General features: G+C 34.0%; 1 protein-coding gene across 1 annotated transcript in view; it reads left to right on the forward strand.

The window, feature by feature from the left end:
- Positions 1-1,098: 1,098 nt before the first annotated feature.
- The window catches only part of myo6a (myosin VIa), a 227,596-nt gene continuing 212,625 nt past the window's right edge, over positions 1,099-16,069 (forward strand). Inside the window, exon 1 of the mRNA XM_059355862.1 lies at positions 1,099-1,369. The gene's annotated coding sequence lies outside the window, so the exon portion shown is untranslated. The remainder of the gene's footprint in view (positions 1,370-16,069) is intronic.

Raw genomic sequence — 16,069 nt, forward strand, 5'->3', positions numbered from 1 at the left:
GTCAATCAACATGCTTTTAAAAATAAATAAAAAATAATGTGTGCAATGTGTTGAAAAAAAATTTGATATGAGGGTTAATGCGTTCCCCTTATTTCCCCACTTCATTCTTCATAGTAAAAAAAAATAAATAAAATTAAATAAATCTACTAATAAAGGTAATAAATCCCCGGACAGCGCCCCCTGGAGGGAGGAGGCTCTGTTCTATTTTTCCCTTATTTCTCCACTTCACTCTTCATGGTAAAAATAAATAAAATATTATTAAATAAATATGATAATGATCATCGGTTTAATTTATTTATTTTAAAGAAAAAGAACATATTTCTAACAATTTTTTTTTAAATCAATTAAATTACAATTACAATTAGATTAAATAAAAGTAATAATAATAATAATAATAATAATAATAATGATCAAATTAAATTATGTATATAAAAATATGTGTCGAGTAATTATTCATTCCTTATTTATTCCAAATGATTGTATTATTTTTGAATGAAGTGTCAATCAACATGCTTTTAAAAATTAATAAAAAATAATGTGTGCAATGTGTTGAAAAAAAATTTGATATGAGGGTTAATGCGTTCCCCTTATTTCCCCACTTCACTCTTCATGGTAAAAATAAATAAAATATTATTAAATAAATATAATAATAATCATCGGTTTAATTTATTTATTTTAAAGAAAAAGAACATATTTCTAACAAAAAAAATTAATTTAAATCAATTAAATTACAATTACAATTAGATTAAATAATAATAATAATAATAATAATAATGATTAAATTAAATTAAATTATAAATATATATATATAAATATGTGTTGAAAAAGTAATTATTCATTTTGTATTTATTCCAAATGATTGTATCATTTTTGAATGAGGTTTCAATCAACATACCTTTAAAAATAAATAAAAATAATGTGTGTAAAGTGTAAAAAAAAAAAATTAATGTGAGGGTTAATGCGTCCTATTTTTCCCCCTTTTTTCCCCCACTTCACTCTTCATAGTAAATAAATATATATTATTAAATAAATAAATCTACTAATAGAGCTAATAAATCCCCGGACAGCGCCCCCTGGAGGGAGGAGGCTCTGTTCTCCGGGCCGTGACGTCACGGGGCCGGTTTCCCAGGACTGCTGCGGGAGTCGGAGGCTGCGGGGCGGGGAGAGTTGAGCCCAGAGCCCGGAGCGGACACCTTCATCCGGAGACACCCGGCACGGCTGCTACTGCTGCTGCTGCTGCTGGTTGGGACGTTGCACCAACCTTTCCTTTTTCCTTTTGACATTGAGGATTTCTTTTTTTCCTTTTTCTTCCAAAGAAACAAACACCGGTGTGCACAGGATCGAGTCCCGGACTTCACGCACAGACGAGGTAGGAAAACCCGGAGCGGCGCCCCGGTGTTAGCAGCCTCGAAACCCGGTCCACGCACCGCTGAGACACCTGACACAGCTTTAATAGAGTCTATCAGCTAATAAAAGACATTATTGTTTTTTATCATTATTGCATTTTATGTAGGATTTGTCTTGTTTTTAGCAAAGCCTGGAAGCTTTGTTGAGAGGAGCCGGCGCCAGACTCGCTTTGAATTCCGCTCGATTTAAAGTTTTTTTGCAAAATCAGCCGCATCATCAAACAAGAATGCGCTGTGATATATATATTTTAAACCATTATTAGACACTTTAAAATTCGGCATATATAAAATCCACCGGGCAGCCCTTTATTTCAGCAGGGGTCCAACTTTTTCACTGCACTCAGCGGCGCTGCCTTTGCTGCGAACGGGTGAATTCCGAGAAAGCGCACATAGGCAAACACTGTTTAAAAGTTGGATTATTTTAAAACTACACCAGCTATGTGGATTATATATACGCCGAATTGAAGATGACACTCTCCCGAATTAGAAAAAGTGATGATTCATTGTTCCTAGTGTGTGTATGTGTGTGAGAAAGCAACGCGATGCTAAATTCGTGACTTTTTTGAATGGGGTTTGGCTCAGGCGTCAAAGGCAGCTACAGTATAAAGCGGGGGCACATATCGAGCATAACGAGCATTTAGCACAAGCCTCATTACATTAGAGTGAGTTGGAAAAAAAGGGACAAGGGCTTTGGCAGCTGCGAGGAGGATTCAGTGGTGCGTTCATGACACGGGAGGCTGTGTTGTTGTACAGCAGCTCCAATATGTCAGATCTCACAATATAAGCATGGCTGCGGCCTGCACACACACACACATACACCAACACACACAGTGCTGCTGCTGCCTGGGAAGAAGAATCAATGGACATGCTTTGCATAAGAAGAGAAGCTGAGGCTGCTGGGTTTGTCCATTGTGATATTATTGGCTGAGCGGTGATGGCAGCAGATAGATAATGTGGCATCCTCAGGAGTCAGGATGGTCAGGATGCAGGAGCGAGCCCAGCTCTGTGCTGCTGGGGGTTTTATCTGTGTGTTGCATGATTACATAAGAGCTCTCTGTGCTTATTGTGTTTGTCCTGAGCTTGTTTTGATGCCCAAGCTGCTTTAAAAACCACAATTATGGTCGTTTTATTCTCCTAAAGCTGCCCCGGACCTGTCTGAAAGCACATTATGTTGTCTTTTATTGTTGTCCTACATTGGGTCTGATATTTCTACATGGGCGAGCATGTTAGAAGAGCAAATATATTTAATGCAGAAGTTAAAATGGCTAAAATATTTAATGCAGAAGTTAATACAGCAAAAATATTTAATGCAGAAGTTAAAACAGGAAAAAAAATTAAATGCAAAAGTTAAAACAGCAAAAATATTTCAAGGAAGAATTAGAACAGGAAAAATATTTAATGCAAAAGTTAAAACAGCAAAAATATTTAATGCAAAAGTTCAAAAAAGCAAAAATATTTAATGCAAAAGTTAAAAGAGCAAAAATATTTAATGCAGAAGTTAAAACAGGAGAGACTGTTTACACTTAAAAAATGTAAAATACTTAAATATGTAAAATATGTGGAGAAAACGTTTTTTTTGGTAATTTTCTACCATTTTTTGTGAGTTATGTGTATATTTTCTGGTTATTTTCTGTCTTTTTTTGGGTAATTTTCTGTCTTTTTGCAAATTGTGTCTTTTTTTGTGAATTATGTGTCTGTTTTCTGGTTATTTTCAAGGTTTTTTTTTCGTAATTTTATGTCTGTTTTTGGCAATTTTGTATCTTTTTACAACATTGGAACACTTGCAAAAAATGTATATATATAAATTCTGTTTTAATCCAAATTTTAAAAAAATCATTTAGCAAAGAAATTCAACTTCGTCCTGATTTCTGTCATTCTAACTAAGACATTCTGACTAAACTGCCCCTCAGTATCTCTGTCCTTGTGTCTGACTGGGTGGAGGTTCTGTAACTCCTGACTTGTGAGGAGGACTTTGACTTTTGCTCACCACATCCTTCTTTTACGAGCCTGTATTGACATTTAGTCACATTATGCGATGGCACAATAGTACTTACTGTAACCGGGGATCAAAGTCCTCTCCAGGAAATGATCCTGAATGATTATTGGATTATCTGCATGGCTCATATATTCACATTACAGCAGCTCTGCTGGAGCGAGAGCTGGGTGCAGAAAGTAATTAGTAAGAAGTCTGAACATGCTCGCTTCTCCTTTTGGCTGCAGATGTGAACTGAGAGAGGCGCTTGGCATGCTGGGTAGTGGCCCGTGTTCAAGTGTCTGGTTGAGGATAAGCTGTTTATGTGCGTCCTCATCCGTTTAACGTCTCCGCGTAGACACGAGGAGGACCAGGAGTCAGAAAGTTAGACCGCTCCTCATCGTGGTAGCGCTCCTCTTTACGTCAGGTGGCTGTTTTCACAAGTGTCATAAATGTTGTAAAAAAAAAAAAAAAGACAAAACAAAGACACAAAATTCCCCAAAAGTCACAAATTGAACAAAAAAAGTCAGAAAATAACCAAAAAGGAATATGTAAAATGATGAAAAACACCCTCAAAATAACAAAAAGCGGTGTATGTTGACCCAAAAAAGACACTAAATAACAAAAAAGAAAAACTAATAAAAACTAAACTAAAACTAAGCATTTTCAAAAAATAAAAACTAAAACTAACTGAATTTGAAGACAAAAATTCACAACGAAATTAAAACTAAAACTAATGAAAAATCCAAAACTATTATAACCTTGATGCAGAGGAGGAAGCAGCTGGGAAAACCAGTCCAGGAATTCCTGGAAAAGCATCCTGGATGTTTCAGAGCAGAGCTTGTTTTAATTCTTTGTGGAAGTTAAAGTATAATTAGTGTTTTTTAACAAACTGAGCACACGAGATGAACTTGAAAACTGAAATTATGATGCTTTTTTTCTTTTAATTATACCACATTAAGTAGCTAAAAGTAGCCGGTTTCAGTTTTTTGTTGCTCTTTTTATATTCTCCTCTCTGTGTTCTTGTATTTCACTTCAATATATAAAAACAACTATGAATCTCTAAGTCCTGCAGCACAATCAGAACAACTCAAACAGTCTTTGTGCAGAATAACACAGTTAGAATGAGAGAAATCTGAAAATAAAATAAAAAACGCAAGTTAAAAAATTGGAAAAAAATAGAACTTATGTATAAACACACTCCCAAGTGCCCACAAGTGTCACAAATGTTGTAAAAAAAATGACAAAATGAACAAATAAAGACACAAAATGAACAAAAAAAGGTTCAAAATAACCAAAAAGGAAGATATCAAATATAAAAAAACCCTCAAAAAAGGCATAAATTGGCCAAAAAAGACACTTAATTAAAAAAAAGACACAACAAAAAAACATAAAATAATATAGACACAAAATGAAAAGAATATGTAATATGACCAAAATAGTTTCTCCACATATTGTCCATATTGAAGTATTGTCATGTTTCCAGCCTCTCCTGTCCTCTCCTCTCAGCTCTGTGTAAACAGCCTCTCCTGTCCTCTCCTCTCTGCTCTGTGTAAACACTTTATTTTAAATGACACACGGAGAATAAAGAGATTCTGACACTAATATCAACATTTAACACAAGTTTTGGTCACTTTTTATAACTGATGATCCGTTCAAGGACCGTCGGAAAGCTCAAACTCTGACAATAACGCCTGTTTTTACAGTTTCTTTCCACGATAAACGGTTAATTTTTGTTGATCTGTCAAGAAAACCAGATGTTTTCACACACTCTCACATCTGTTACGTCACAGACTGGAGTCCCTCTCTCCAAGCCTCTGATTGGCTGTGTTTATTGTTGTTGTTTATGTTGTTTGTGATGATATTGATGATCAGTTAAAGGAGGAACGGCTCGTCAGTTTTTAGTATCAGAGGAACGAGAGCTGAATTAGTCACGGCTGCTGTCGCTTGATGATGGAGATGAACAGTGTCGAGTTACACACACACACACACACACACACACACACACACACACACACATGCTGCAGGATTAGAGGAGAAGTGGGGCCTGTAAACAGTCACGTGAACTCACAAGTTCTTCAGCTGGTGAGAGTTTTTGTTCTGTGATCAGATTTTGTAGGTTTTTAGTGGAGAATCTTGTTCTAAACATCATGTGATCTCTTCTTCTTCTTCTTCTTCTTCTTCTTCTTCTTCTTCTTCTTCTTCTTCTTCTTCTCTGTGACACACTGCTGCCTCTCACATCTCAACATCTGACTCTTTTTCAAACATAAACTTTTGCATCTTCAGGATTTGTTTCCTGTAGTTGGGTCAGATTACCTTCTCACTGCAAACACAACTTTATTCCTCTTGGAAAAGGTGCTCTGCTGAGAGGACGCCGTCTGTACGCTCGATGTCTCAAACAGCAAAAATATTTCATGCAAAAGTGAAAAAAAAGCAAAAATATTTGATGCAAAAGTTTAAACTGCAAAAAAATTTCATGCAAAAGTTGTTTATTTTGCTGTTTTAACTTTTGCATGAAATTTTTGAACTTTTGCATGAAATATTTTTACTTTCTTTAACTTCTGCATAAAATATTTTTGCTGTTTTAACTTTTGCATAAAGTATTTTTATTTTAACTTTTGCATGAATAAAAAAACCTTTGCATGAAATATTTTTGATTCTTTAAATTTTGCATTAATAATTTTTACTTTTTTAACTTTTGCATGAAATATTTTTACTTCTTTAAATTTTGCATGAAATATTTTTACTTCTTTAACTTTTGCATGAAATATTTTTACTTCTTTAACTTTTGCATTAAATATTTTTACTTCTTTAACTTTTGCAAGAAATATTTTTACTTCTTTAACTTTTGCATGAAATATTTTTTGCTATTTTAACTTTTGCATGAAATATTTTTTGCTATTTTAACTTTTGCATGAAATATTTTAACTTTTGCATGAAATATTTTTACTTCTTTAACTTTTGCATGAAATATTTTTTGCTATTTTAACTTTTGCATGACATTTTTTTTGCTATTTTAACTTTTGCATTAAATATTTTTTAGTTCTTTAACTTTTGCATTAAATATTTTTGCTGTTTTGCTCTTTTTTTTTTAGTTTCAAAGTGCTGCTGCTGTTTATCGTTATGATCCGTCTCCCTCCTCCTCCTCCTCTTGTCTCTCAGCGAGCATCATGTGCAGCTTGGAGCCTCCAGCTGACACTAACGGAGCGTTTAGAGTATCAGTGTTGAGTTCAGTGACACTTTATCAGGACAAAGTGTTCACCTGCAGCCAGACACAGCTCTCCACCCTCTCCCTCACCTCGGGGCTCTTAAATATTAAACGTGGGCTAATTAGTTTTTAATGCTGTACAAATAGTTTTCTTTTGGAAGCTCAGAGAGCTCAATAATCCCAAAAGTACAAATACATTTAGCTCAGTGGATTCTACAGAAACAAACTCAGAGATTATGAACCCTCTGAACCGTCTGAACCAGCTGTTTCAGGACGGTTTTTGCTGTTTTTACATTCTTATTACTCTGTGTTCTTGTTTCACTGCAATATATAAAATCTCTAAAAATCTATAAGTCCTGCAACAACAATAACAACTCAAACAGTTTTTCTGCAGAATAACACAGTTTGAAGAACAGAAACCAGAAGAAAAGTTGAATTTCTCTTATACATTTTTTTAAAAATTGGATTGAAACAGAATTTATATATAAATACTTTTGCAAGTGTCACAAATGTTTTAAAAACACAAAATTACCAAAAAAAGACAGAAAGCGACCAGAAAAAATATGCATAACTAATAAAAAAAAGTACAAAATTACCAAAAAAATAGTTTTCGCCACATATTGAAGTATTGTCATGTTTCCAGTCTCTCCTGTCCTCTCCTCTCTGCTCTGTGTAAACAGCCTCTCCTGTCCTCTCCTCTCTGCTCTGTGTAAACAGCCTCTCCTGTCCTCTCCTCTCTGCTCTGTGTAAACAGCCTCTCCTGTCCTCTCCTCTCAGCTCTGTGTAAACAGCCTCTCCTGTCCTCTCCTCTCTGCTCTGTGTAAACAGCCTCTCCTGTCCTCTCCTCTCTGCTCTGTGTAAACAGCCTCTCCTGTCCTCTCCTCTCTGCTCTGTGTAAACAGCCTCTCCTGTCCTCTCCTCTCTGCTCTGTGTAAACAGATTCTCAGTGAATACACATGGAGAATAAAGAGATTCTGACACAAATAGCAACATTTTAAGCTTCACTTCGGTCACTTTTTATAACGGAAACCTTTGCAGCAGATTATCCATTCAAGGACCGTCGGAAAGCTCAAAATCTGACGATAAAGCCTGTTTTTACAGATTCTTTCTACGATAAACGGTTTATTTTTGGCTTTCTTTTAAAGAAAACACATTTCAAACAAGACAGTTCAGACGGTTAATCTTCAGCATTACAACCAGTAATAAATAAAGTAATAAATACTGCAGTTTCCTCTCTAATATTGACCAAAAAGCTTCACTTTTGAGCATGAACAAACTCTATTAACATGTATTTGTGTCAGTAGGTGTGTCTATTTATAATCGTTTATTTTTGGCAGCAGACGTTTGTGGTCTTGTCGTCTTTAATCTCTGCTTGGTCTCCTGCAGCAGCAGATCTGAGCTTCTTGTTGTGAGTCTGACTGATTCAGCGTGTCGCCTCATGTTAATATGCAAATGAGCCCAACCCTTCATCACGATGATGATGATGATGATGATGAAGGTGGTGTCAGAGGCTGTAAACGCTGCTGATGCCTTCAGGATCACGTGCTGCTGACCTTTAAAACTTCTCTGGCACTGATGTTGAATAGTTGTGGTTCAGTCTTGTGTGTTTCTTTTGTTCATCTGAATAAGTTTTAGATCAAAATAAAGATAATGAGCGGAGGATTGAGAATAAAGGAGGCAGCTCCTCCTCTGCCTGCAGCTAGATATCAGTCTACAGAGATGATATTTTGTGGCCCCCACCTTGATATGGAAGTTTAATGTGAGTTTTATATGAATGGCACTTTACCGTGTTGTGTGTGGAAGGTCCCTTTAATTACTTTTTTGGTAATTTTGTGTCTTTTTTTGGTAATTTTGGTAATTGTGTGTCTTTTTTAAATAATTTTGTCTTTTTTTTAATAATTGTGTGTCTTTTTTAATAATTTTGTGTCTTTTTTTTTAATAATTATGTGTCTTTTTTTGTAATTTTGTCTTTTTTTTGTAATTTTGTGTCTCTTTTTGGGTAATTTTGTGTCTTTTTTTTAAGTAATTTAGTTTGTTTTCTGTCATTTTGTGTCTCTTTTGGTCATTTTGTGTCTTTTTTAAAATAATTTTGTGTCTTTTTTTGTCATTTCGTGTCTTTTTTATGTAATTTAATGTTTTTTCAGTCATTTTTAGTCTCTTTTGGTAATTTTGTGTGTTTTTTAAATGATTTTGTGTCATTTTTGGTAATTTTGTGTCTTTTAAAAATATTTTTGTGTCTTTTTTGGTAATTTTGTGTCTTTTTGAAATAATTTTGTCTTTTTTTTATGTAATTTTGTGTCTTTTTTTTAATGTAATTTAGTGTTTTTTCAGTCATTTTGTGTCTGTTTTTGGTCATTCTGATACTGCCTCCAGTGGCCTGCCGGTAATTTGAGTTTGAGACCCTTGATCTATAGACTATTGATAATAATCACATGTTCAATGTAAAAAATAATGAGTAGCCTGTCTGAAATGAAGACCGTTCCTCCTAAAAGTGTGTAAGTGAAATCTCCCCTTTTAGTCTGTAAGAACTCATCTAAAACATGCAACTTCCAACAGGTGGAAGATACTGGAAAAGCTTGAAAATTCACCTGGAAAGTCCTTGAAAAATGCTTGAATTTGACCACTACGAACCCTGAATACAGTCCTGAACATGATTATTATGAGTTAAAACATATTTCCTCTCTCCTCTGAGGAGTTTCCTTCTCATTAGTTCCTATGGCTCTGCTCCAGCAGGACTTTGACCCCTGTTAATCCGGCTCTTCTCTTAAATATTCAAATGAGTCAGGAGTGGTTGTTTTTAGCTGCTGGAGGGTTTTACAGCTCTGGACCTTGGTACCAACTTTCTGCTGCTGACACCCACAGTTTAAAACTAAATGTTAATGTAGATCATAGAACAGAATGAGGTTTTTACTGATAACTTTGAATATTAATTGAGGAATAAATGAGAAAACTTGTAAAGAGTAAGTTGTATTTTTTGCTCCATCAAGGAGGTTTAGTTTGCAGCTCAGTTTGTCTTTTTGTCAGCAGGATTTCAGTAAAACTAGCAGCTTTATTTCCATGAAACTCATTGTAAGGATGAAGTGTTGGCTGAGGAGAAACACGTTATATTTTGGATCAGATCTGAATCATGAATCATGTTGTAGATGCATGAAATGAAACAGTCAGGCTGCTTTTATCTCATGTTAGCTTCGTTTGTATTTTTCTATATTGGTGCCAATACCAGTTTCAGTATGGAGGATCGAAGCTGCCAAGAAAAACAACATAAATAAAATAAAATGAAAAAATAAATGGACGAAGAAATGGGTCAAGAAATTGCTGGAGAAAATAATACATAAATAATTAAATAGTGGAAGGGGAAATGCAAACGGAAATAATACATAAATAAATGTACTTAAATAAAAAATAAATGCTAAAATATATACATTTAAAAATAAATAAAAAATAATACAGATATACTTAAGTTTGGGGAAATAATTAGGGGGCAAATTAAAATGAATGTAAAATAAATAATTAAATTTAAAAAACGATACAAAAAAATACATAAAAGGGAAAATTTAATAACAAAAGTAAATGAATAGGGTAATTAGTATGAAGGAATATATATGAAACACATCCCTGTTTTATAATTTACCACAACAGTTTATTGGCATCCATGTTTCAGTACGGAGAAGGGAAGCTGCCAAAATCAAATGCATGAATAAAATAAAATAAATAAATAAATAAATAAATGGGTAAAGAAATTGCTTGAGAAAATAATACAGAAATAATTAAGTGTGGGGAAATAATTAGGGGGCAAATGCAAAGGGAAAAATATATGAATAAATAAATAAATAAATAAATGAATGAATACATTTAAAATAAATAAAAATAAATACACCAATAATGGGAAAATGTCATTATTATAAAAGTTAATACTCAGTCAAATGCGAAGGGAAAATAATGAATGAATGAATTAAATAAAAATCTATTTAAATAAAAAATAAATACATCTAAAATCAGTAAAAATAAATATGTAAATGAAAGGGGAAATGTAATAGGAGAATAAATAAATAAATAAATATATAGGATAATTTATACTAAGGAATATAAATCCCTGTTTTATTCATAATTTAAATAATAAGTTTACTATCATCTCTGTCTGTGGTTGAGGAGGATCCATTGAACCGTATTTGGCTCTAAAACGCTCGTTCTGCTGCCAGTTTTTCTCTCTTTTCCTGGTTTCTTCCACCTGCTGAGCAGAGAGAATGAAGTGATGACTCGGCAGTCTGCCTTCATGTTTCAGACGTTTAGTTGTGTTGGTTCGTGTCCAGACTTTAGTCTTTTCCTCTGAGGAGTTCTAATATTAGAGCAGAGGTATCTGGGACCTCCTCACTCTGTTTCTGTCAGGTCTGTTAGTAGCTTCATGTTGAGGAGAACCAGTTTACAGGCTGGTTGTCTTCTGGCTGCCTGTAAACACTGAATGTGTGTTTTCCTCTAAAGACCCTGGAGGCTGGAGGTGAAGCAGCTCGGGGTCTTTAGATCCTGTTTGTCTGATGGAGCCTCAGAGACAGACAGACAGACAGACAGACAGACAGACAGACAGACAGACAGACAGACAGACAGACAGACACTTCCTCTGTCTCTGGTTAATGTCTCAGTCTGACACTCTGAGATAATCTGCATACAGGACGGATCACTGGGAGCAGAAACACAAACACAACTTTAGCTGCAAACACTCAGGAGACACTTTAAGGCAGGGGTCTCAAACTCAAATTACCTGGAGACAGTATCAGTATGACCAAAAAAAGACACAAAATTACTAAAAAAAAGACACAAAATGACAGAAAAAAGACACAAAATGACAAAAAAGGCACAAAATTACTTAAAAAGAAACAAAATGATTTAAAAAAGACAAAATGACCCAAAAAAGACACAAAATGACAGAAAAAAAGACACAAAATTATTTTAAAAAAGACACAAAATTACCAAAAAAGACACAAAATTATTCAGAAAGACACAATAGGCTTGTCACGATACTAAAATGTTCAACTCGATACCGATACTCTTTAAAATATTCGATACTCGATACCATTTTCGCAAACCTGGTCTCACAGGAATCCGTGAAATAGCCACGGATTCGCTTAACTGAAAATCCGTGGAATAGCCACGGAATCACTCAAATTTCCGTGAAACTGACACGGATTTCGCTACAATGCAAGTTAATGACAGTCATATCCCGTGGCTATTCCAACATACAAAGTGATTATGTACATTCACTGAGTGAATATTTAGAAAATAAAACATATATTTCTCACTAGAAATGTGATCAAAATCCATTTTTATGCAGAAACTAAGTCAAAATATTGATTTTTCACTAAAAATGAGAGAAATGTACCAATGAACCAATAGGAACAAATATCCATGGAATAGCCACGGGATATGACTGTCATTAACTTGCATTGTAGCGAAATCCGTGTCAGTTTCACGGAAATTTGAGTGATTCCGTGGCTATTCCACGGATTTCTGTGAGACCAGGTTGCGATTTTTCATATCGTCCGATGTCTTGTTTTCAAACTGCCAGTTTTAACCCTCTGGGCTCTGAGCCTATTTGTCCTTTATACACCACATAATATTTACTATACTCATGTTTGGTATTTGGTATTTTCTCAGCACAACTTCAACATGATGTGACAATTATTTTTACTATCTTTAACTCACTTTATTCACATATTGAGCCCAAAAATACACACATCATGAAACCTGAAACAAATTTTTGCTATTTATGACAATAAAAACCACAAATATGCTCAATGAACTGTCTAAGAGCTGAAAAATGTAACTTTAGGTTATAAATATGAACATATAAAGGTGAAATTCAAATATGATAAAACTATACACAAAAAGTTACCATAGTAACATGTTTATTTATTGAAACAGTTAGATCATAAGACCTCTTTTTTCCATTTTGACAAAACGCCACGCCTGCCTCATCCCATCCTACTTTTACACTTGAATACATTTTTTTGTACTATCAATTAAAACGATCATATCTTTGGTTTTACATGCAAACTAAAAACCGGAGGAAGTTTCAAGTCTGTTATTTGGAGTGAAGTCGACAGCAGCGCTCCACGAGACCTCTTTTTTTTTTTTTTTACAGTGCTTTAAAAAAAGGCAGTATTATAGACGTTATTATAGACCCCAGAGGATTAAAACATCTGTACTGAAAACTAAAGAAACTAGAGATTAATTCAATATTTTATCAACATAGGAAGTAAATAACAAAGCAAATTAAATAAGATGAACATACCATTTTTAACTCAACAGTACAACAAATGTCCTGAGTGTTTTTGCAGTTATGCAAGACCCAAAATAAACAAATTGTGAGATTTGTTGTTGTTAGAAAGCCCACACTGTTAATGTTTTGTTTAATTTGTTTTATTTAACCAAGTTCCATTCAGTAATAACTTGTTTTTCTGTAAGTTTCCAAATGTCCCACGCTCTTGAACGCACCATTGAATGCACCATACCTGTGTGTGAAGTGCCGTGCTGTGAACGTTAGTTTTCTCTCGATACAGCGGCAGATGGATTGTAATTTATTTTTATACTTATTATTATTATTATTATATACTTATATTTATTTTACCTCTCCGACAACTTACAAACACTAGTGGATCAGGAAAAGTTACATGAAAAAACTGTGTTTTCTACAGTTTTAAAGTTTGTACTATTCCTTGATTTACGGTTATTTCGAGCGTTTACTACAGTGATGTTCAATTTTTAATTTTACGCCATATTTCTCATGCAATTTGACAGTTTTTTTACTGTAATTTCTACACACATTTTTACAGTGTACTGTACAGGACAGATCACTGAAAGGAGCAGGAGGCTTCTTACACAACTTTAGCTGCAACTCAGCATCCACTTTTAGTTTTTACTCTTCCAATCGATTTCTTGGAGGAAAAAGGAAACTCTCGTAGGATGAGTCAGAAACAGAAAGTTCTGCAGCTTTTAACTCTTTATTCTCAACATGTCCTCTTATCTACAAGACAAATAATCTTTATGTACAGTCATGGAAAAACTTATTAGATCCTTATTTTCTTCATTTTCTTGTTCATTTTAATGCCTGCTACAACTAAAGGTACATTTGTTTGGACAAATATAATGACAACAACAAAAATAGTTGATAAGAGTTTCATTTAAGAGCTGATATCTAGACATTTAACATGGTTTTATTGATAATAACCAACATCATAATCAAGAAAACCATGGAAAATGTCTAGATAACTGTTAAATTTGTGACTTTTTTCTCATAAATATACCACATTAATCTCTGAGAATCTTGCAAATTTATGACTTCAAAAAAAATCAGAATATTCTTTTTCTTTCTTGTAATTTCTTTAGATTTTTTCTTAAAATTTTCCAACTTTTAAACTCAGAGAATATCTTAGTTTTTGTAATTTAAAATAAATGTTATTTAATTCTTGTACATTTTTCAACTTGAACCTGTCAGAGAATATTCAAGTTTTTAATCATAATTTATTCAATTAATTTCTTGTTAACTTTGCCATTTAAATCTCAGAGAATAGAGTTAAATTTTCTTGCAAATTTCTGACTTTATACTCTTAGAATATTCATTTTTTTATTGTAAATTTCTCTAAAATCTCAGAGAATATCTGAATTTTTGTCGTGAAGATGTTTGACTTTGTACTCTCAGAGAATAGAACATTTTTTTCTTAAATTTTTGTGGAGTTTTTCTTGTTAATTTGCCACTTTGATCTCAGAGATTAGACGTTTTTTCTCATTATATTGATATTTATTGTAATATTGCCCCTCCCCCTTCTTTGTATTCATTATTCTAACACGATATCGTTGACCTTTTCCTTAACAATAGTATCAGAGAGTTCATATTGTTGTATTCAGTAGATGATCTGAATGGAGAACCAGTTTGTCTCCAGTTTAATTGTTGACTTTATTCTTCATGTTGGTTTGATGACTCACTGGTCCCAGTAACACCTGGACACTCCCAGTAACCCTCAGACCAGAGAACTCTCAGGTTAAACTGTGACCTTTGACCCACAGACTGTGGCTTTAATAATCCTCTGCAGAGGAATGTAACTCTGTGTGTAATGTGTAACTCTGAGTGCTGATGAGTCTTTATGGAGTAGAGAGGATGACTCTGGTCAATATTTAATCTGAATTACTGCTCGTTGGTCAAACATCAGCACTTTATCAATCCCTCTCTGCTGAAATCATCAGAAATTAACTTCCGGCCTGAGAGACACAAGACGAGAGAACTTTGAAGGCCAAAATTCAACAAGAAATAACTTTTTATGGTGAAAAGATCCTCTTAGATTTGATTAATAACCCTTGAAACTCCTCAATAATCAATAATTACACCTTTTATCACAGCCAGAAACTGTAAAAACTGAAATTATTATCAGATTTTCTCATATCTGACCGCTTTATTACACAGAGCAGAGAGGAGAGGACAGGAGAGGCTGTTTACACAGAGCAGAGAGGAGAGGACAGGAGAGGCTGGAAACATGACAATACTTTAATATGGACAATCTGTGAAAACAGAATCTTTATGTATTTTATGTCTTTTTCTGGTCTTTTTGTGGTGTTTTTGTATCTTTTTTGGTAATTCTGTGTCTTTTTTGGTCACTTTGTATCTTTTTTTGTCATTTTGTGCTTTTTTTTGTCATTTTGTATCTTTTTTTGGTCTTTTTGTGTCTTTTTTGGTCTCTTTTGGTCTCCTTCTGTCTTTTTTTGGTCATTTTGTATCTTTTTTTAGTCATTTTCTGTCTTTTTTGGGTCATTTTGTATCTTTTATGGTAATTTTGTGCTTTTTTTTTGTCATTTTGTATCTTTTTTGGTCATTTTGTGTCTTTTTTCGTCTCTTTTTGTCTCTTTCTGTCTTTTTTTGGTCATTTTGTATCTTTTTTTTAGTCATTTTCTGTCTTTTTTTGGTCTTTCTATGTCTTTTTCTGAATATTTTGTGTCTTTTTTTGTCTTTTTGTCTTTCATTGTTTTGTTATTCTACACAAAGACTGTTTGAGTTGTTCTGATTGTGCTGATTCCACAGAGCTGCAATAATAGACTAAATAGACTTATAGAGATTTTATATATTGCAGTGAAACTCAAAGACACAGAGGAAAATGTGACAGGGTAAAAAAAAAAAGCAAAAAACAAATAAAGTTTACTATGAAAGATGAGAGCGAACTTTGAACAATCGTTGTGTTTGAACAGTTTTAATAGTTAATCTTGAGGATTGTGTGTGTGTGTGTGTGTGTGTGTGTGTGTGTGTGTGTGTCTGTCTGAAAGGAATCACCTGCTAATCTTCTGATCCTGTAACACGCCCTGCTGTGGTCAGGCTCTGCTGTGGGTGGGGCTGCTGCAAAGCATGCTGGGTAACATTCATGAGCTCAGTCCTGACTCACAACAGACACACACAGAGAGAGAGAGAAACCACAGAAAATAAAACCAGAGAGAGAAAGTGAAGGA

Source organism: Centropristis striata, chromosome 18 (genome assembly GCF_030273125.1).
Source record: "Centropristis striata isolate RG_2023a ecotype Rhode Island chromosome 18, C.striata_1.0, whole genome shotgun sequence".
NCBI lineage: Eukaryota > Metazoa > Chordata > Actinopteri > Perciformes > Serranidae > Centropristis > Centropristis striata.